Below are 12,121 nucleotides of genomic sequence, written 5' to 3'. Positions count from 1 at the left end.
ATTGAGTGAAAGTTTACAGGGCAGATCACCAGTTTTACATTCAACAAATCAAACACCTTGTTTCATTACAATGATTATAATCCCCTCCATGTACCATCAGATAACAGTATTTCTCTCTATTCACTTTAGCTCTTTAAAAAAAAAAAAAAACCTCAGTCATAAATAATAATTCACACCACCAAAGGGCACATTCTGCAAGTCTGCCTCCTGACTGCCAGCTCTTAGTCCCTCTCTTGCCATGAATCTTGAGTCCTCAGCTGCGCCCTCTCTCAGTGTCCCAATCTCTGCCTCCATCTCATGTGTCGCTGCTTCTCTGGATAAGGTCTCTCATTCCACTTGCAAATTTAGTTTTTAAAAAAGTTCTTACATTTTGTCTTCTTGACTGTCTGTTTCTTAGAAAAATTTACTTAAATCTCCCACTAAAATTATATATCTTGTAACTGTCGATTTTTACATTATGTTGTGGGCCTATATGTGCTGAGTTATACAGGTATGAACTGTCATAATTCTCATGCATTTGACCATAAGCTTGCAGTTGTTAGCTGTGGTCACATTGGCTCAGTCACATAGCTTCCCTACATACAACTGACTAAAACCTTGCCCACTCCTCTGCTATCTTCATGACAATTGGTATGTTTGGTCTGGTATGACCATTGCGTGAATCCATTTCATTCAGGCTGTCTCTTGTTTTGATTGGCTGTTTATATAACTGTAATGTACTTTTCTATGAACTTGCCTTGGCTGATAATGTCTATCCAGTAGGTTTGCAATGGCCAGTTTCCTACAAGTAGAACACCAAGCCCTCCTTCTTAGCTTGTCTTAGCCTAGAAGCTTGACTGAAAACCTGTCCACCATTGGTGATCATGTTGGCATTTGCACTACTGGTGGCATAGCTTTCAGCATAGTAAACCATATGATTGCCAGAGTCAAAATGGTCAATATTAGTCCATTTCAGCTCACTAATGTCTGCAATATCTGTCTTTACATGTTTTATTTCATTTTTGGAACTTGAAATTGTCTTAGATTTATGCTTCATACATTCCGTATTCCAATTATAAGTGAATATCACAGTTCTTTATACTTATTTTGAATGTTTCAAGATGTATCTGGAAGTATAGTGCTGTCTGTGATAGGATAATATCTATACCTCTGCAAGGAAGACATGTTATTACCATTATTATTCACATTTGTGTACAAACCACTAACGTCAGTGATGAGATAATTGAAGAATTCTATGAACTTTTTCAGTTTGAAATTGATCAATTATACAGTCAGTATGTATTGGTTATTACTGGCGATTTGAATGTAAAGGTTGGAAACAAAGAGGCAAAAACAAAGATGCCCTGGTGACAGAAACTATGCTGGAGGTCACAAGAAAGAATTTTGCATTAGCAATGGATTCTTCATTGCAAATACCTTTGTAAACAACCTAAAAGATGGCGATACACATGGATCTCAAATGATGGAATACACAGAAACCAATTTGACTCCTCCTGTGGGAAGAAGCAGTGGAAATGCTCTACATTATCAGGCAAAACAAGACCAAGGGCAGAATATGGAACAGACCATCAGTTGGTCAAACATTAATTTCAGGTTGAAGCTGGAGAAAATTAAAGCAAGTCCATGAATGCCAAAATATGACCTTGAACACATCCCACCTGAATTTAGGGATTGTATCAGAATAGAGTTGATGCATTAGATGTTGATGGTCGAACACCAGAAAACTTGTGGGATGACATCAAGAACATCATAGAGGAAGAAATGAAAAAAACAAAACAAAACATTTAGACAATAAAGGAAGACAACGCCGAAATGGATGTCAAAATATACTCAGAAACTTGCTCTCCATAATAGAAATGTTAAAGCAAATGGAAGAAATTAGATAAAAGAACTGAACAGAGAATTTCAAAGGGCAGCTCACGAAGATAAAATCGAGTACTATAATGAAATGTGCAAAGACCGGGAGTTAGAAAACCAAGAAGGAAACACGTGCTGAGTATTTCTCAAGCTGAAAAACTTAAAGAAAAAAACTTCAGTACTTGATATTGCAATATTGAAGGATTCTATGGACAAAATCTTTCTGATAATCTCTGCTTTCAGCCAAGATCCATTGGACATTAGCAATGATATCCCTTGTTCCATGACTTCTTCTGAATCCGGCTTGAACTGTTTTGGAAGAAGTGTAACCAGAGTGCTTCTTGGAGGCCAAGATGGCCAAAGTTCGTCTCTCATACTTCAGACATTGTCAGGAGGGACAAATCACTGGAGAAGGATATCATGTTAAGGTGGAGGGTCAGAGAAAAAGAGATGGATTGGCCAAGTGGCAGCATCAGTGGACTCATGCATGACAACAGTAGTGAGGTTGGCCCAGGATTGGGTAGCATTTCGTTCTGCTGTGCATAAGGTCATTGTGGGTCGGTACCGACTCGATGATACCTAACAACAACAACAATGGACAAAATATTGAATGATGCAGAAAGCATTAAAAGAAGATATAAGGAATACAGAGAGTCACTGTACCAAAAAGAAATGGTCAGTGTCCCACCATTTCAAGAGGTAGTGTATGCTGAAGAACCAGTGATACTGAAAGAATAAGTCCAAGGTACACTGAAGGTATTGACAAAGAACAAGGGAATGAACAGAATTCAAATAGAAATATTTCAACGAACTAATGGCAGCTCACTTATCTATGCAAAAAAATTTAGAAGCCAGCTACCTGGTCGCATGACTGGAAGATATCCATATTTATGCCCATTCCAAACAGAGCTACTCAATGGAATATGGAAATCATTGAACAATATCATTACTATCACATGCAATTAAATTTTTGCCAACGATAATTCAAATATGTCTGCAACATTGGCATGAACTGCAATAGGTTCAAGCCAGATTCAGAAGAGGATGTGAAACAAGATATATCATTGCTGACATCAGATGGATCTTGACTGAAAACAGTACTAAAAAGATATTACCTGTGTATTATGGACTATACAAAGAATTTTGACTATGTGGATCATGACACATTATGGACAACCTTGCGAGAATGAATATCCCAGAGCTCTTAATTGTGCTCATGAGGAACCGTAACGTGGACTAAAAGGTAGGTGTTCAAACAGAACAAGGGAGCACTGAATGCTTTAAAATCAGAAATAGTGTTGTATTCTTTCACTATAATTATTCATTCTATATGCATAGCAAATAATTTGAGAAGCTGGATTTTATGAAGAATGGTGTGGCATCAGGATTGGAGGAAGACTCATTAACAATCTGTAATACGCAGATGAAAGAACCTTGGTTACTGAAAAAGAAGAGAATTTTAAAATACTGATAAAGATCAAACAACACAGCCCTTGGTGTAGGTTGCGCCTCAGTCTAAAGAAAACAAATCTTCACCACTGGATCAATAAATAACATCTTGCACCACCTAGGAAAGTTAAAAACAAAGGGGTGAAACAGATATAACTAAAGCAAACTGTTGTAAATGGAGAAAACATTTAAGTTGTCAAAGATTACATTTTGCTTGGATCCACTATTAACAGTCATGGAAACAGTGGTCAAGAGATCAAAGAATGTATTGCATTAGGCAAATCTGCTGTACAAGACCTCTTTAAAGTGTTCAAGAACAAAGATGTCAGTTTGATGAGTAAGGTGTGCCTGACCCAAGCCATGGTGTTTTCAGTAGCCTCATATGCATGTGAAAGTTAGACAGTGAATAAACAGGACCATAGAAGAATTGATGCATTTGAGTTTGGGGGTTGGAGAAGAATATTGAAAGTACTGCCTGAAGGACAAACATACCTGTGTTGGATGACGTACAGACAGAATACTCCTTAGAAGCCAGGATGGTGAGACTTTATCTCTCATACTTTGGGCAAATTATGAGGCAGGACCAAGTCCCTGGAGGAGGACATCATGCAGTAAAGTGGAGGGTCAGCAAAAAAGAGGAAGACCCCAGTGAGATGAATTGTCAAAGTGGCAACAGCAGCGAGCTCAAGCTTAAGAGTGACCGTGATGATGGCACAGAATCTGGCAGAGTTCAAGTTCGCTGTGAGTAGGAACTGTTTGTATTAGATGTTGATGGTCGAACACCAGAAAACTTGTGGGATGACATCAAGAACATCATATAGGAAGATGGCAGCTAAGAACAAAACCAGCTTCTAGCATCATAGCAAGTTGCAGGCCACCACACTGTGAAAAACTGACACATAGGTGGTGTGATCATAACATAGAGACGCTGTAAAACAAGAATGCTTATGAGGAATAGATTACATTTTCCCCGACACCAATAAGGCTTTGCTAGAGTTCTTTTGTTATATCTGTTTTTATCCCCTTTGTTTTTTATTTTCTTTGGTGGTGCATTGGTTGAGTTCAGTGACAGAGCTGAAAGGAAGGCAGTTCTAACCCACCCAGCCCTATCATGGGAGAGAAGATGTAATGACCGTATGGGGAAGGTCTGTGATTCTTAGTCAGAATTCATTTGATGACACACAACAATGTGTAAACTGCATGTTGCTGGAATTTTAAAAAACAAAAATTTGGGAATTTGTCTTTTAGCTAATGAGTTTATTACAGACCAGTTTAACAGTTTAATTTTTACTTTGACTGTGATAACTATTATAATGGGATTTATTTTCTCCACTGTTTACTTATTTACCATTCATTTTTTTTTCTTTATTTAATTTCTATATGTTATTGTTATTGTTAAGTGCCATTGGATCATGTACGACCCATAACAACCCTGTATAGGGTTTCCAAGGAGTTGCTGGTGAGCTTGAACCATCAACCTTGAGGTTCAAACTGACTTTGCAGTCTAATACATTAATCAGGATTCCTATATGTTATATGTGTTTTAATGCTGTAGTGCAGTGAATCACTTTATGTGTCTCTTCTAGCCATAGTCTCTGTAATTCCAACCAAATGACCTTTTTCTGATGGGTCTGGGTAAGGAAAGGTGGATACAATGCTTGATAGAGTTATATTATTCAGTTGTGAGTGATTGTTCACAAGGGTAGTTGTAAAAACTTGGAACTTTTGAGTATAAGATAAGTCATCTCAGAAGCCGGAAGTGGGGGAATCTCACTTCCATCAAGGAAGAAGAGCCAGGAGTGTCATTTGTACCTGGAGATCCCTGGGTGCTGAATTTCACTGATCCAGGACGCAGCGCTGTGAGGCTGGAGAGTTGCAGCAGCAGAGCTAAGAGTCAGAGCATGAGACAGAGCAGTGGACATCCTGGCCCATGCAACAAGCCAAGCTGAGCACCTTCGGGCAGGAGGCTCATTTTCAGAGTTGGGCACATGGAGGCACTTAATTTGGCAGCTAGGTTAGGTGGCCCATGGAGCTAGAGATGAGTGTGTCCTTTAGGCTGAGATTTACTGCGGAGTGGAGTGTCCTTTGGGCATTTTCAGTGGCCCTAAAAGAACTTTGTAACATTGTTATGGGCAGAGAGACACCTGTCTACAGGCACAGCAGACTAAAGGCTGTGCTGACTGGGGAACTGTGCCCTGAGCATTTCTGATGCTGAATTGGAACCCGTTCCCTTCCCTAATAAGCCCCAGAGCTGTGATTCTGGTGTTTGAATTCTGTGTAGCCATTGAAATAATGAACTAAACCTAGTTGAGTAGGGAGTGCTGTGGAGGAGAGGTTGGTTTGGAAAGTATGCTATTGGTGTTAGTTACATTCTAACATATATACACTGATTGAGTTTACAAAGGGTGAATCAAGATTTTAACATAGTTTGTGTAATGTATTCTGGTATTAAAATAACATGATTGCTCAGGGTTCTGAGATAATGGATTTGTTTTCCTTCTGTAACTCTACTTTGAGATTTTATAGTTGCTTTTTAATTATATTCTTATTAATGGATCTGGGGAGTTATCTATCTCAGAGATGCCAAGGCTGGTATAAATCTACTGTGTGATGGTTTAATCCATGTCTCAGCATTGCAGATTTATTAATGGATCTGTAATTAAAGTGGAGCTGCTGCCACTGGCTGAGCTTAGGTTAGAAAATGGAATCCTCAACAGTGTAAAAGCAAAAGACAAAAACCACCAACCTTTTTTATGAAGCTGAAGAACATCTACTGGAGTGCTGTGAATTAAAGATTTGCTATTTTAATTAATTAGAACAATGATTTTGTTTTTAATGTCCAGTGAGACACACTCTTCATATCACCATCTTTTGTGGTTTTTTTTTTGGCAATTTCAAAAGAAAGAAAGTTAAGGGAGAAAATCCTACAGCAGAGGAAAATGATCTTAAAACATTTATTTTTTTCTCTTTGGAAATTATTTTTACTTTTAGCTTTATAGTATTCAGACTCAAATTTTATTAAATATGATAAGTGAAGTTGCTACTAGCTAAAAGAACAGCTATTTAGAGTGCTATTAGACTTAAATTTTTAATAAAAATATTAAACTTTTTTCTTCAGTCTAAAAAGGAGTTCCTGTGACTATGTTAGCAAAGTTGCATCCGACTAATATTTCTCTTACCATAAATATTATCCAGAAATATGTTAATGTGAAACAAAACAAAATCAAGGCTATCATGATATAGACGTTGGAGCAGGCTTCTAGAATGTTCAGTTCTTATCTTGCTTTGCATTATTTGCACTTTGTATGGTGGTGAATCTCTGTATCTTTTTTGCCTTAGTTTGTTGCTCTTTAAAAATGAAAATTATAAATGATCTTGAACCGAGATAGCTGTTAGATAGTCAGGATTTGAAAAGGGCAGCATTTTGCACTAAGACACATTAAATATTGGAAGTATATTTACATCACATTTTTGAGAAACATTTCTATGACTCAGAAAAGGGACAGTGATGATGGACCTATGAGAGGACCTCAATTTATAATTGTGTAGCAAATTCAGAACTTTTTTTTTTTTTTTGAAAAAAGTAAGGAAATAATGTCTTGCCACTTCTGTTACCTAATCACTCCTCAGCCTTCTTCTTTAATTTCTTCATCTCTCCTTTTGTTGTTGTTGTTAAGTGCCATTGAGTTGGCTCCTACTCATAGTTAACCTGTGTAGGGTTTCTGAGGAGTGGCTAGTGAGCTTAAACTGCCAACCTTGTGGTTCAAACTAACCCTGCAGTCCAGCACATTAACCTGCAGCTCCGCACCTCTCCTAGAGAGCAGTTAATATTTTTCAGGGAGGATTCTTTGAGAACACAGAAGACGGTGTAAGACAACCTATTCTGCTCGATTATATTGCTTTGGTTATATTTTAAACAAGCTGACACTTTTCTAAGTAATCTTTATTTTGAAATTATTTCTACCTTATTAATAGTTACAAATGTAATATAAGAAGTCCATTTATATGTTTTATCTAGACTCATCACGGTTTTATTTGGTACCTTTCCTCTTTGTTGTTGTTGTTGTTATATGCCGTGGAGTCAGTTCCGACTCATAGGGTTTCTGAGGCTGTAAATCTTTATGGGAGCAGAAAGCCTCATCTTTCTCCCGCGGAACAGCTGGTAGTTTCGAACTGCTGAATTTGCGGTTTGCAGCCCGATTCGTAACCACTACACTACAATCATTTAAGATTTAGTTGTAGAATACCCTTAAATATTTCAGTGCATATCACTGAAGAACAAGGACACTTTCTTACATAGTCTCAGAACAATGATAATGAATCAATACATTTTGTATTTTATCTACAAACTGAATTTAAATTTGCTAGTTTTCTCAACCATAGCTTTTAAAAGTGTGTTCTCCCTTCTCAGAGTCCAGGAAACATTTATATGCGTCATTTTTAATTTTAATCTCCCTTTAGTTTCCTTTATCTGGAGCCATTTATCATACTTATCTGTGTTGGAAGACATGCAGCCAGAGTGCTCCTTGGAGGCCAAGATGACCAAACCTCGTCTCTCATACTTCAGACATATTGTCAGGAGGGACCAGTCACTGGAGAAAAGGATACCATGTTTGGTAAGGCAGAGGGTCAGAGGAAAAGAGGAAGACCCCCAATGAAATGGATTGGCCAAGTGGCAACATTGATGGACTCAAGTGTGGCAACAGTAGTGAGGTTGGCCCAGAATAGGGCAGTGTTTCATTCTGCTGTGCATAAGGTTGCTGTGGGTCAATACCTACTTGATGGTAACTAAAAACAACAAACAAAAACTTGGACTCAAGTGTGGCAACAGTAGTGAGGTTGGCCCAGGATCGGGCAGTGTTTCATTCTACTTGCCATGGGGTCGATGGCAGCTAACAACAACAGCAACAACCTTTTCTTTTGACTTTGATGTTTTTGAATAGTACAAGCAGATTATTTGTAGACTACACCTTAACTTAGATTTGTCTAATGTTTTCTTCATAATCATATTCTGATTCTTTGTTTATATACTTAGCTATATTTGTTGTAGACTCATGATTCTTACTCAGTAGAATTGTCAATACCAGTATTTATTTGGAAGCTCAGGTTGTTCCCGAATTGGTCAAAGGGAGCCCCTTCAAGCCCTTTCCTTATTCTTTGATGTTTTTCCATTATTATGTAATTATTCCATTCTTTCAGGTAAAACATGACGAATGGTACTCTAGGTTCATCTTATACTTTCTCTATAGTAGCCATTGCATCAGCCATTTCTAAAAGGGATGCTAGCTCTCTTCAGTGGGAAATGTTATTTAGATCTTGATACTGTGTGAGCTCGTTGCCGTGAGGGTCTTAGAAATGTTAGGCCCTGCTGAAGACTAACAATTGGTAATATATATTTTTGTTGTTGTCAAGTCAGTTCTAACTCATATCTATCCTATGTAGGATTTCTGAGGAACTGTGGGTGGATTTGAGCAGCTTACCTTGTAGTTAGCAGTCCAGTGCTTATGCTACAGCACGGCTCTTGGTATTATACATATACATAGATAAATATTTATAAAGACACCTATCAATCTATCCATTTAAAAACCATGACTTGATACTGATGCCTTAATTTCAATCCAAAACCACAGGGCCCATTCGGTCATTCCCTCATTTCCAGTTGTAATTCCTCACTTTAGTTCTTATATAATTTTTTTGTAAATTTCCTGTTTAGTGATCCCAGCACCATTTATTACAAATCCATTTTTCACAATGATTTCATCATACTGAGGGGCTTCAAAAAGTTTGTGGAAATTGGGAGTAAGATGAAATTTTTCCATGAACTTTTTGAAACACTGTCTTGAGCTGAATTTCCACATGTATGTGTGTGTGTGTTTCTGGACTTCCTTCTATTTGCTGCTCCATTTGTGCACAAAACCATGTTTTTAAAAATCAAACTTTGTATTTTTCAGTAATTGTAATATTAAGTGTGCCATTTATCTATTACCCCAATGATAACATCTTGCAGAAGTTTGCTACAATGTGCCTGGATGTTGATATTGATGCGGTTTGCATATCTTACTCAGATTTCCCCTAGTTGTAGTTGTATGCATTTATGTATGTCTGTGTCTTTGTTGTTAGGTACTGTTGAGTTGGTACCAGTTCATAGCACAACTGAACAAAACACTGTCCAGTCCTGTGCCAACCTCACAATTGTTGCTCTGCTTGAGCCCATTGATGCTGCCACTGTGCCAGTCCATCTCATTGGGGGGCTTTCCTCTTTTTCAGTAATTCTCCACTTTACCAAACATGATGTCCTTCTGCAGGGACTGGTCCCTCCTGATAATATGTCTGAAGTATGAGAGATGAAGTTTGGCCATCCTGACTTCCAAGATGCATTTTGGCTGCACTTCTCCCAACACAGATTTGTTTGTTCTCTAGGAGTCCTGGTGTGGCGCTGTGGGTTAATGCGCCAGACTGCAAAGCTGATTGAACTGCAAGGTCTGCAGTTCAAGTTTACCAGCTGCTCCTTGGAAACCCTATACAGGGTCACTATGGGTCAGCATCGACTCCAAGGCACTTAACAACAACAACAGGTGGTCCATGGTAATTTTAATATTCTCCTACAACACCATAACTCAAATGCAGAAATTCATCTACTATCCTATCACAGATACTGTACTGCAAGATGGATCTTGAGATGTTCTTTTTGATGACTAATGTAATGCCATTCTTTTTCAATTTGTCATTCCCAGGATAGTAGATCATGTGATTCGCAGATTCAAAATGGCCAATACCAGTTCATTTCAGTTCACTGGTTGTTATTTTGTGCCGTGGAGTCGGTTCCGACTGATAGCGACCCTGTACAGGATTCCGAGGTGTGAATCTTTATGGGAGCAGAAAGTCTCATCTTTCTCCCGTGGAATGGCTGGTAGTTTCAAACTGCTGACCTTATGGTTTGCAGCCCAATTCGTAACCACTATGCTACCAGAGCTCCTTTTTCAGTTCACTAGTGTCTAGGATAGCAATGTATGCGTTCTGTATGATTTTAGACAACTTCCAATTTTCCTAGATTCATGCTTTGTACATTCCATGTTCTGATTACTAATGGATGCTTACCGCTGTTTCTCCTCATTTTGAGTAGTGCCCCATCAGCAAATGAAGGTCCCAAATGTTTTACTCCATTCGTGTTACCAGGGTCAACTGTACTTTGAGGAGATTCTTCCCCAGTTGTATTTTGAGTGTCTTCCAACTTGAGAGGCTCATTTTTCGGCACTATATCTAACGCTGTTCTGGTGCTCTTCATCATGTTTCAATGGTCCAATATTCTGGTGCTATGTGACAGTGTTCTACTGCTGCCAGTAGGTTTTCAGTGACTGAATATTTGGAAGCTTTCTGTCTCTCCTTCTTCCTAGTCAGTTTTAGTCTAAAAGCTCATTAGAAACCTGACCACCATGGGTGGTCCTGCTGGCATTTATAATACCAGTGGCAAAGCTTCCAGAATCACAGCAACATGCAAGCCACCACAGTACAACACACTGACAGATGAGTGAAGGTGTGTGACTTTAGTTCTTTGTAATCTTATCATGGTGTAGGTTTGTGGGTTCCCATCATCGTCAAGTTCCAGAACAGTTCCATCACTATAGGATCATTTATGCTGCCCTTTTATAACCACAACCACTTGTCCTCCTGTCTTACCACTAAACTTTTCTTAATTTCTTTAATTTTGTTATTTCAGCAATATTATAAAACTTAACACTTGGGATTGAGTTATTTTTTACTCTGCATAATTCCCTGGGAATTCACCTGAGTCATTAGTTTATATGAATAGTTTCCCCCTTTTTATTTCTTAGTAGCATTCCATGGAATGGATATTCTGTTGAATCATTAACTTCTTAAAGTACACCAAGGTTGTTTCCATTTTTGTGCTGCAGTGAAATTGCTGTGAACATCAGTGTATGTTTATAGTTTGTGCTTAAACATATGTTTTCATTTATCTGGAACAAATGCCTAAGAATGCAGGTGCTGGATTGTAGAGTAAGTGCCCATCACCGGTCATTCTGGTGTAGTGTGATAGCTTATATGTTGCTATAAGCTATGCTAGTATATTTCAAATTCTAACAGAGTCACCCATGGTAGTCAGATTTCAGCAGGACCTGCAGACTAAGATGCACCAGGAAGAAGGGACTAACCATCTCCTTACAAAAATGAGTCACTGAAATCCACAGTGGCCACAATAATGGGTGCATGAATACCAGCAATTGTGAAGATGGCACAGATCTTGGCAATGTTTTGTTCAGCTATAAATGGGTTGCTGAGTCAATTCTATCTGGAAAGCAACTGACAACAATAACTTGTTCAGTTTTATAAGAAAGTGCCAGACATTCTTACTTACAGAGGCTTTTTGTTGTATTAGCAGCGTATACAGTGGGAATATCCATTGGTAACTTGACTTTTGCTGCATTTCCCTAGTTGGGATGGGGAGAAACAATTGTACTATGCCAACTACGTATATATGTCTATTTTTCTTCTTCCTCATTTACTCTACATATTGAATTAATGAGGGCCCTCGTTGGGCCATCAAGCTTGTTGTTGTTGTTGTTGTTAGGTTCCATAGAGTTGGTACCAACTCATAGCGGCCTTATGCACAGCAGAAACAAACACTGCCTGATCCTGGGCCAACCTCACTACTGTTGCCACACTTTAGTTCATCGATGCTGCCATTTGGCCAATACATTTCATCGGGGTCTTCCTTTTTCTCTGACCCTCCACCTTCCCAAACATGATATACTTCTCCAGCGACTGGTCCCTCCTGACAATATGTCCGAAGTATGAG

At 38.5% G+C, this 12,121-nt stretch overlaps 1 protein-coding gene across 1 annotated transcript in view; it reads left to right on the top strand.

The window, feature by feature from the left end:
• LOC102838596 (endophilin-A1-like) overlaps window positions 1-12,121 on the top strand; it is a 253,551-nt gene that overhangs the window by 101,571 nt on the left and 139,859 nt on the right. The window lies entirely within an intron of this gene.

The sequence above is a fragment of the Chrysochloris asiatica genome, unplaced genomic scaffold (assembly GCF_000296735.1).
Source record: "Chrysochloris asiatica unplaced genomic scaffold, ChrAsi1.0 scaffold00065, whole genome shotgun sequence".
NCBI lineage: Eukaryota > Metazoa > Chordata > Mammalia > Afrosoricida > Chrysochloridae > Chrysochloris > Chrysochloris asiatica.
Note: the sequence above shows the minus strand (reverse complement) of the source record. Positions and strands in the feature narration are given on the sequence as shown.